At 40.9% G+C, this 11,196-nt stretch overlaps 1 protein-coding gene across 2 annotated transcripts in view; it reads left to right on the forward strand.

The window, feature by feature from the left end:
- The window catches only part of LOC127527251 (trace amine-associated receptor 13c-like), a 407,797-nt gene that overhangs the window by 393,674 nt on the left and 2,927 nt on the right, over positions 1-11,196 (forward strand). Inside the window, exon 1 of one of the 2 annotated variants that reach the window (XR_007934551.1) lies at positions 2,975-3,091. The exons of the other annotated variant lie outside the window; for it this stretch is intronic. The gene's annotated coding sequence lies outside the window, so the exon portion shown is untranslated. Of the gene's footprint in view, positions 1-2,974; positions 3,092-11,196 lie in introns of those variants that run through there. 2 annotated transcript variants of the gene reach the window in all.

Consider the following 11,196-nt stretch of genomic DNA (forward strand, 5'->3'; position numbering starts at 1 on the left):
TATCAAATAAACACTTTCACAAAAGGTACAAGTACAGTACAACAGCTGCCGACTTATCATCCAGAGGTCGTGAGTTCGAAACCAGCAGTCCGGCAAACTTACCGTTTTGAGTAGTGAGCTACTCTTATTGTTAATATTATATTTGTGTCTGTAACAGCTGGTGTACATTTATAGCACTTGTAAAAGCGTTTTTTTTTTCACTTTTATTCTCTCAGTTACTATCACGATATAACATCCACCACCCCCCGCCCCAGATCTGATGCGGTTACTTTTTATCTGGAACTGGGAGTAACTGTAGATGTTAGTGGTGTTTTGAGACAATGGAACTGGAAATTCTCTAATCTCCCTTCTTCGTATCTCACCGTCACTTGATTTTTTTACTCAGTTTTATTGAGTGTTCCTGAATTAGTATGCACCTTATGGTCTATGATGTCAAAAAAAAAAAAAACCCATAAGTATATATGATATTTGGAATTATTCATTTTATGACCTGTATAGTACATTTCGGAAAACATTGTGCACAGATGCAACATTATTCATATTATTCATATTCATTCGCATAACATCTTGTGCTTGTAATTGGTGACTGCGTGTTTTTTTCCCTCGATCTTGTCAGTCCCCACATTTTGGGCCACAGTGCTGTTTCTTTTGTACTCCAGTACATGCAGAAGAAAGAATAGTACAGAGAGGTCATTTCAGTCCCAGATAATCAATCAAGGCATGACCTGGGAGAACATTGTGCATGTTCTGCGGTGGTGGGGGGATGGAATAGTAGGCTGCTTGTCTTTATCAGCACATTTACCGGACAAAAGACGCTGACGGAGAGGAGCGAATGGATTTAAGGTGGGCCGGATCTACAAGTTTTTTCGTAGGCTCTGGTAATTCTAGTGTTAAAACAGAAGCACAGGGGAACACAATTTATTCACACTGGTTCCGTCCCAAAGACATTGGATGGTAGCCAACTCAGGCAAGAATTCCCACACCAATACCAGCAGGACATGCTGGGTGCTATAGTCGCAGGGGGCAGCCATGTTGGATTACATGGGGTCAACAAGGAGTAGCTACAAGGATCAGGATTCTCGACTGTGTGGGGCTTCAGCCTTACCCAGAAGTGTTTCCAAAACACAGTTTCATGTCACTGAAAGTACTTCCGGGCAGCCCCACAACCTGGGAGGAAGAGTCTGGAGGAGGAAGACAAAGTTTGCTGGAGGAGCAGAGCAGAGACAACAGAGTTGCAGAGTGGTAGTGTATAGTTTGAGGTGTGGGAGATGTTTATGTGAGAAAGAGTTTCGCCCAATAAAAACCTGATGTCTGATGGTCCAGTTTTCATTTTTAGAATTCTAAACAATTTAAAATTTCTGTCCTTCTGCAACCTCAGTTTGTTTAGATTTTCTAGACTTTGTGTGTCAGACAAGACTCTTATTAGAGGACTTCATTGAAATTCTTATTAACAGGCCGCCTGTGTAGCAGTTATGAACTCTTGTGTGAAACTGAACACGTCATTGTTTGTGTCGATTAGGGCAGAGAAGTCAACAACATGAAGCATACAAACTCTTACAAAGTTGAGTAGATGACATAATGAAGTCACTCTCAGTAATTTTAAAATCTAAATTTTACTTGTACATAGGAGATGGTGGTTCTCCCAGTTCAGTCAGTGTTTGTCTAAACAGGGTCACGATGGAGGTCTGCATATGGTGCAAAGCAAAACCCTGGACAGGGTGCCAGTCCATCACAGGGCACACATACACACACCCACACACTAAGCAGACAAAATAACACGATATAAGGTTTGCCAACTCCACTAACCTGCATGTCTTTGGACTGTGGGAGGAAATGGGAGCACCCGGAGGAGACCCACACAGCCAGGGGGAGAATATGCAAACTCCACACAGGGAAGGAACCCAGACACGAACCCTGATCTGCTTACTGTGAAACAGCAGCACTACCACTGTGCCACCCTCGTATAGTTTAGAATTTCTGTAAAGTACACCATTTGCTGTTATTGTAAAAATGAGTTAATACAACTTCAAGTTAATATTAATATTCATATGAAATAGTGTAACTGAGCAGCTAAAAAAAGAAGGTAAAAGGCGAACAAGCAAACTGCAGACAGCAAGCAGCTGGACCAGGGCTCAAATCCAAGTGTGGAGCTGTGAGGAGTGACCACTGCAGCCCTGAGGGGTTCCTGACAAACAGAAATAATGAAGACATCTGAGATTTGATGAACTAATTAGTGAGTAAGAACTGAAATGAACAAACAAACATCCTGAGAGAATTTGTGAAGCACACACAGCAGAGAGACGCCTCATGTGAATTACGTCAGCAGAGAGAATATGGCAGTCGCAGGGCCTCAGTGTATAAACATCTCAGTGTGCAGGCAGGACGGCTCAGTCAGGGGACACACATGGAGTTGAAACAACTGAAAGCTGGACGTGACAGTAATACATCTTGTGCTAAACTGATTTATGAAACTGAAGTTTATGGACTTTATTACACTTTCTCGTGTCTTTTGTTTTTATTGACAGTCTTTGGAAATCTTCTTGTCATCATTTCTATTTCTCATTTTGTTCAGCTGCACACGCCAACTAATCTTCTGATCCTTTCACTCGCAGCGGCCGATTTCTTAGTCGGTTTCTTTGTGATGCCCTTTTCTTTGGTTCTCCTGATTGAAACTTGCTGGTACTTTGGAGTTATTTATTATTATTTGTATCAGGTACTGGCAAATTTTCTCAGTGTAGTTGTGATATATAATGTGGTTTTAATATCCATTGATCGCTACATTGCTGTCTGCCATCCTTTCTTTTACAGCTCAAATATAACTTTGATGGTTGCAACCATCAGCATTGTTGCAGTGTGGCTGTTTGCACTTTTAATTATACTCATAGTTTTATGTTTTACTAATTTTGGTGTAGACCAATGTAAAGGAGCTTGTGCATTAATCACTTCTAATGAAATGAACATTTTTGCATTGCTCATAACATTTTTAATTCCTTATTCACTAATGATTGGTTTTTATATCAGAATATTTGTAGTTGCAAGAAGCCATTCAAGAGCCATCAACTGTATGATAGAAAAGAGACAAACTGAGGAGGTGAGTGACAGAAAAATATCAAAACCGTCTGAAAGAAAAGCCGCAAAAACATTAGGAATAGTCTTGGGGGCTTTTATTATCTGCTGGCTGCCTATCAATGTATACAGTCTGATTGTTGATTATAATAATCTGATCGCATTTACCATAAATAATATGTTTGTGTTACTAAGTGAAGTGAGCTTCGGAGTTAATCCAATTCTTTATGCTTTTCTTTATTCCTGGTTCAGAAAAGCGCTTAAAATCATCCTGACTTGTAACATATTTAGTCCGGCTTCTGCAGTGTTCAATATATTGTAAATGTTAAAACATAAAGAAAAGAATTTTCTTCTCTTACATATATTGATATTTTTTTGCAACATGCCTGTGTTCATTTTTCATGTTAGCAGCTGATTTCTTAAACATATTTATTATAAATCTAATCTTTTTATAGTCACTTTATTGTTGTAAATGGCATTTTGTACTCTATTAGAGTAGAGTGTAGACTGTTTAGAAAGGTTGCTTTTACTCACCATCATTGTTTTCCTTAAACTTCTTATTTTCAGAATCTGGGGAGGATGAAAGCCACCATCTAAATCAAGTGGACTGGATGGTAAACTGGTGCAATAAAAACTCTCTCACTCTGAATGTAAAAAAAAACAAAGAAATTATATTTGATTTTAAGAGACAGAAATCTGTATGTTCACCTATCGTAGTTCTGGGAGAGGAGGTAGAAATAGTGAATGAATATAAATACTTAGTAACTTACCTAGATAACAATCTTAACTGGAATACAAATACAAAAAAAATATTGTCTAAATGCAACCAGCGCTTATTTCTCCTCCATAAACTCAAACTATTTAAAGTAGACACGGACCTCATGTTGTCCTTCTATCGCAGTCTGATCCAGTCTGTGATCAATTTCAGTTTCGTTGCCTGGTTTAATAGTCTGACAAACCAAAACTCAAAAAAGCTCCAGCAGATTACAAAGTATGAAGCTAAAGTTATTGGTGCTGATGTTGATGGCGTGACTGGTGTGTGTGTCAGAGGGTAATGCTAAAGAAACTGGAAATCATCCCAACTGATGACAGACAGCCATTACATGTAGAACTAAAGTTCAGTAAATCAGGAAGGAGAGTCGCTTTGAAAACCCACACAAAGCGCTCCACAAACTCCTTTCTTCCTAGTGCCATACGACTTTTCAATAAGAAATATCGGAGATAATGATGAAGGTTGTTGATATATATCTAACTGCCTTACCTTAAACTTGTTTCTATTTGTCTGTTTTATTTCATTCTGTCTCTTATTAGATGCAACTGAGAAGGCAAATTTCATGTTTTCTTCTGTAAACATGATTAAATAAAGAAACCTTAAACCTTAAATCTTAAATAAAGAGCATTGTAAATGTAGGAGACTCCTGGCAGTTCATTTCAATACTTCAGGGTTTTTGGTGATGTTATTATTTTTCATGTCGTATTTTTCATTCCTTTAGGACAAACTTCATTATCTGGTTATAAATTGTTAAGTCATGTCTCCAAAATCTAGAAATGTAAAGATCTTTAAATCTCTGCAGTTACAGTTTGTGCGTCCACAGCAGAGCTCAGATGACGGCTGAAATTCTCTTCAGCTGTTGTCGGGCAGGTGGGGATTTGTTTATGAATCAGATCATATAAGATACTTGTTACTTAATTAGTTTAGTTTTCATCCATCCATTATCCAACCCGCTATATCCTAACTACAGGGTCACGGGGGTCTGCTGGAGCCAATCCCAGCCAGCACAGGGTGCAAGGCAGGAAACAAACCCCGGGCAGGGCGCCAGCACACCGCAGTAGTTTAGTTTTGTCTCATGTTAAACTTTTCATTTTAAATATGAAGCTCATGTTTCCTGTTTCTGCTCTTTAATCCGCACTCCTCCTCAATAAGGCAGCAGATGACAGACGAGTGCAGACGGAGCAGTCGGCCTTCACTCCTCACACTGCTGGCTCACTAAATGACACTGAGGTGACTGTGAGGAACTGAAATGGACGACTGAGAAGGTCAAATGAGGTTTGATGTCCACAATTAAACGTAGGATTTGCTCCTTTAGACTGACGTTTGTTAATATTTGTGAAGTCTCATTAGTCGCAGCTGCTCATCTCATAGAGAACACAATTAATACTTCAGAGAACAGCATTGTGCTCAATTCTAGAAAAACAGAGAAACTTAAACCTTAATAAAGGAATTATTTTCGCATCTGAAGAACACTCTGCCTCTCATAGATCTTTAAAATATTTTTTAAGTGATAAAGAGTTGTTTCTTACTTTTAAAAAGACCCTTGAATGATTTTAAATCATCTTCATAATCTTCCCTGGTATCCCTTCTACTAGGGTTGCTGCAGTAAAGTATTTTTGTGCAAATTTAGCACACGATATGCAGGGAGACATTTTTTGTGAATTGATTTAACGCACTTCAAGTTGTCTTCAGCAGTTTTTTTAAGAGAATTCCTTGGTACAATGGAAGAATGTAAGATCATTACATTGTCATTATTTGCAAATAAAAAAACGTTTATGAAAATCTGACTTTATTTCTTTATTTTTTCTTGTGAGTTATGAGTACACCAGTAAATGTGACCCATAAATTGTGTTTTAAGGTATTATGGTCTGCACTGTATAAGATGATTCCTGACGGACTCTCAGCTCCTTTATTTCTGCTCTGCTCAGCTGATGCTTTACTTGTTCCACTTTAAGAGTTGCCCCCTCATTTCAGACCCCCTTGTGTGTTTATTCAGGAGGTATTATGATGTGGTGGTCTGCACTTCTGCCCTTTTGATTTAGTGTTCTTGTTCCAGTCCTTTGCCCGGTCACTGCCGGTGTTGAATCTCCATGTTCTCTCTTTGCATGTGTGGCTTTTGCTGTTCAGGACGGCAGAAGACTTTTATTATCTCAGAGGGAAACTTGTGAGCAACAGGAATGTGTGACACGTAGGACATTGTTAAATAGGGACAAGAAAATAATAAAAGAGACCACACATGACAGCCATTTTGGTAATCAGCACTCACACCATAAGACTTCTACAAATCAGAATAACGATTTATGAACAATAATAACAAAGAGCACACAATAATAATTCAGAACTCCACAGGACTCCTGCAGCTACTAGAATTCAGAAGGCTGAGAGCTCTGAGATAAAAGAGGACTTCAGTCTGGGGGTCTTCACCCTTGAGACCCAAAATCAGCAGCTTGATGGCCACAAGTGATCCTTTGGTGACAGAGGATGGCTGCTGTGTGGAAGAATTGAATTGGCCTTCTTTACCACTTGTTTGTGATGGCGGTCAGTGAGAGAAGGCTGCTCCGGACCCCCACTTTCACTGCTCATTTTAATGTTGTTAGTCACACAGTTTTTCTTCTTTATGCTAAGTTTCACTAAACAACATTCATCATTCATCTTCTTATTCTTATTGCACTAATCTAGAGCAGGGTGACAGGGTAGCTGAAGCCAATCACAACAAACACTGGGCACAAGGTGGGAACAATCACCGGAGAGGACGTCACTCCATCACACCTGTGAACACACACACACACACACGCACACACACACACACACACAGTTCACCTAATCTGCATGTCTTTGGACTATTGGATGAAACCGGAGCCCCCTGAGGAAACTCCCAAAGACACGGGGAGAACATGCAGACTCCATGTAGGGAGGACCTGTGATGTGCACCCTGACCTCTTTGTAGGGAGGCAGCAGCGTTACCACTACACCACCGTGCTGCTTAGTAACACAACCAATAAAATCAAATGTCACAGCTGATTCAATAATAGACTTATTAAAAGTAACTTTATAGTATTTTTCTTCTTTAAATAATTCAGTTTCCATAGAAAAGATTTCCACTTTATTCCTCCTTACTGATTGTTTTGTCATTCTAATTGAAGGTAAGCCTCTTATGGATGATTCTCCTAAGTGATTGTGGTGCTTGTTTTGAGAGGTGGACCAAGAGAACATCTAAGGGGTCTCCTCCATGTCCTTCAGACGTGTGTGTCACATTAAATGTCAGCTCACTATTGGCTCGCTGTGGCTGTTGATGAAGGTGCAGTCCGTCCAGGCTGGCTTCATGCTTTGTGCCAAATGCTGCCAGGAGAGACCTAACTGGACTAAGCATTATAATGTGGAAGAATAAGTTTAGGGTAACAGAGCATTCATCTTGATGAAATATCATAAAGGGTTAATAAATATTGGAAATCACATAAAGATAGATAGATAGAAAGATAGATAGATAGATAGATAGATAGATAGATAGATAGATAGATAGATAGATAGATAGATAGATAGATAGATAGATAGATCTTATTGTCATTGTCGCTTTTACAAAGGAACAACGAAATTGAAGGTTCAGTTGTCTCAGTGTGAGGCATAAGAGTTAAAAAGACAAGAAGAGAGAAAATAATAACAAACCAAATAGTAATAAAAGTACTTTACAGAATATACAAATTGCACTTGTTGACTTCAGGTCTATATTGCACATTGTGAGAATGATACAGAGCAGTTTTATTCTGAGTTCAGGGCCATGATTGCTTTTTGGATAAAAGCTGTTTTTAAGGCAGTTTCTCCTGGTTTTCATTGCTCTGTATTTCTTGCCCGACGGCAACAGCTGGAAGAGGCAATGACCGGGATGTGATGAATCCTGTGAAATGTCTATTGCTTTTTTACGGCATCGGGAGGTGTAGATTTGTTCCAGAGTGGGGAGGGTACAACCAATTGTTCTCTCCGCTGTCCTGACAGCCCCGTGGATCGCCGTGCCACACACACAGTCCATATGTGAGCACACTCTCGATGGAACAGTGATAAAAGACAAGGAGCAGATTTTTGGGGAGATGGTTCTGTGTGAGGATTCTCAGAAAATACAGTCTCTGCTGCGCCTTCTTCAGCAGCTCCTTGGTGTTGGCGCTCCTAGTCAGGTCATCCTCCAGCTCAATGCCCAGAAACCTGAACACCGGGACCCTCTCCATACAGGCCCCGCCAATGATGACTGGCTGGATGTCAGTTTTGTTTTTTCTAAAGTCAATAACAAGGTGTTGAGGAGCAGGTTATTGACTGTGCACCGCTCTGACAGCCGCTCCACCTCATCCCTGTATGCCAGCTTACCCTCCTTGCCCGAGTTGAGTCCGACCACCGTCGTGTCATCCGTGAACTTTATGATCTTGTTGCTGTGGTGAGTGGGGACACAGTCATATGTGTAGAGGGTGCAGAGGAGCGGGCTGAGCACACAACCCTGCAGCGTCCCGGTGTTCAGTCTGAGAGCAGTGGAGGTGTGGGGACCCAGCTTGACCCTCTGGGAGCGACCAGACGGGAAGTCCAGTATCCAACTGCAGGTGAGTGATGGAAGTCCCAGATCTGCCAGTTTGGACACCAGTCATTGTGGGAGGATGGTGTTAAACGCAGAGCTGAAGTCTACAAAGAGACAGCCTGGCGTAACTCACCTGTTGCTCCAGGTGGGTCAGGGCAGCATGAGGGGCTGTGGCCACAGCATCCTCCTTGGTAAGCAAACTGAAATGGGTCCAGGTCTGCTGGCAGGCAGGCGATGATATGACTCCGCACCAGTTTCTCAAAGCACTTCATGATGACAGATGTGAGTGCCACTGGGCGGAATAATGATTGAGGACTTGAAGCAGGATGGGACAGTGGTCAAGTGAACAACAAAATGTACTGAAAGATGACGAAGAGAAGACTAAAAAATCAGCAAATGTCCTGCAAAAAAACAGAATGGACAGTTGAGATATGCACAGATATGTCAGAATATAACAGACTTTTATTTTATATAAATCATTTGGGTTTAAACCAATGAACCAACCTGAGTAAAATGTATGCATTGATTGACACTGTATGTAAATTCAATAGTTTATAAAATTAACTTCTATTCTTTGTTTCTGTGATCCTTCTGACCAGGCTGTAACAGACTGCTTTTGACGAATGCTCCCTCCAAGACATTTTGCCGAGGAGTAATTAAAAGATACAATGAACAACTTTTCTCCTGCCTGATTACTGATGTGTCCTGTTAGAGGAGGTTTCTCTCTTTAATAACATGTTCAATTTCTACTACAGTAACAAGACACAGGAACACGTTAGAAAGAGTTTGGACAGTTAGCTGAAAACCATATATTGTGATGGTGAAAAACAGAATCAAAAACATCAGAAAAACAGATATATTTAGTTTTTGAAACTTTTTATGATTTTTCACATAATATTCTGAATTATTTTTACAATAATATATATTCTACTTGCAAGCTTTAACAGCTTGTAACAAATTGACACCAATAAAGAAGTAATCTATTTCTGAATATCTTTACATTTAAATTAGAAGAAAAGATTGTCCTGAAAACGTTGTAGAAGCCACTGTGGATGTGACAGTTTATTACTTTTTAAAAACTACAAATTCTTGAAGCAGTTTCAGATAACATGGCTGAACTTGAAAATGAGCCTTTTGCAGTAGCGTTTAATGTACAATTCAAATCTTCAGCCTTTACAAGTTTGTGATTCTGCAGCCCCAGCCATTGAAAAGTCACAAGGAGCGCTGCGTCATTTTGCAGTGTGTGGGCTGAAGCAGAAGGCACGATCTCATAAACCAGCAGTGAACGTTTGAAATGGAGTGTGGAGCAGGACAATGACGAGTCTGAATCTCCATCAAGGATCACCGATAATATTTATATTTAATTTGTGCACTGTTTCGATATTTATTGATTTTGATTTGTTTTTTTGTTTACTGCTGCTTGTGAATGCAATGCGTGCAAAGTGTGCTTTTTACAAATAAACACCAAAGTATATTATAGCAGTAAAAAATTAAGACAAATAATATTAAAATATTTTTCATTGATCTTTTCAAGGCACTAGAGGACACGTTTCAAAATGGTTTCCGACAATAAATTAGCTCAGGAGAAACCAACTGGTGAGGTAGGTGATCAACCCAGCTCCAATTCCCACAAACCTTCAGGTTCCTGAATGAGCATGCACTATGAAGGCCCATGCCATCTGACTCATGGCCTGTGGATGAGAATATCTGAAGCTCAATCAAACTTCTTGACAGAATGACCTGTTGGTGGCAAGATGTATTAGAGTTAGAAAAGGTATTGCAGCCCATACAGTCTCTGCGGTAGGTGACTGAGCTTCTGCAGAGGGCAATAGAGGAAATTGGAGAAGATGGCCAAAGCCCCATGAAGACTTTGGAGGACTACCTGGACAGGCTTGGCCTAGGACTCCACAAATATTGAATCAGAGGTACATGTAAGCATTTCCTGAACTGCACAACATAAAGGAATGCAGAATAAACCTCCCCAAATATTGCTGACGGGTGCCGAGTAGCTGTGGTTCCAGTAGTGGATCAAAGTGTTATGACCAATTGCCTGTTGTCTGAGCATTCTATCGGAGATAGCCCAAGGGGGAAGCACGTGGTGGGGGAGAAAGATGAAGGGCTCCACAAGGATGATCAGCTTACTAGTGCTGATATCTGGACTGCTCAGCCTCCCTCCAAGCTGGCAGAGATTTCACACAAAGTAAAAAGTGGTTCAGACAGTATGGAGTCTCCCATTAATCCATGGAATGTCCCAGATGTCGTGTCGCCCAGACTGGAAAGAAGATATGTGGGAGGAAGACCAGGTTTTCTAACAGTCCACTGCGGGAGGCCTTGAAGCCACACGATTTGGCTGCCCAAGCTCCAAGGACTCGGAGGGCCAAGATAGGTGAGATAAGTGCGGTGTGATGGACAGCCTGCATGGGCAGTCACCCCAGCCGGGACTGTACATGGATCCTTTCCCATTATAACAGAAGCACAGGGGAAGACAATTAATTCACACTGGTTCCTTCCCAAAGACATTGGATGGTAGCTGACTCAGGCAAGAATTCCCACACCAATACCAGCAGGGAATGCTGGGTGTTATAGTCCCAGGGGGCAGCCATGTTGGATTTCGTGGGGTCAACAAGGGGGACCTGCAAGGATCAGGATTCTCTACAGTGTGGGGCATCAGCCTTACCCAGAAGTGTTTCCAAAACACAGTTTCATGTCACTGAAAGTACTCCCGGGCAGCCCCACTTCAACCTGGGAAGAAGAGTCTGGAGGAGGAAGACAAAGTTTGCTGGAGGAGCGGAGCAGAGACGAC

Source organism: Erpetoichthys calabaricus, chromosome 3, assembly GCF_900747795.2.
Source record: "Erpetoichthys calabaricus chromosome 3, fErpCal1.3, whole genome shotgun sequence".
Lineage (NCBI taxonomy): Eukaryota > Metazoa > Chordata > Cladistia > Polypteriformes > Polypteridae > Erpetoichthys > Erpetoichthys calabaricus.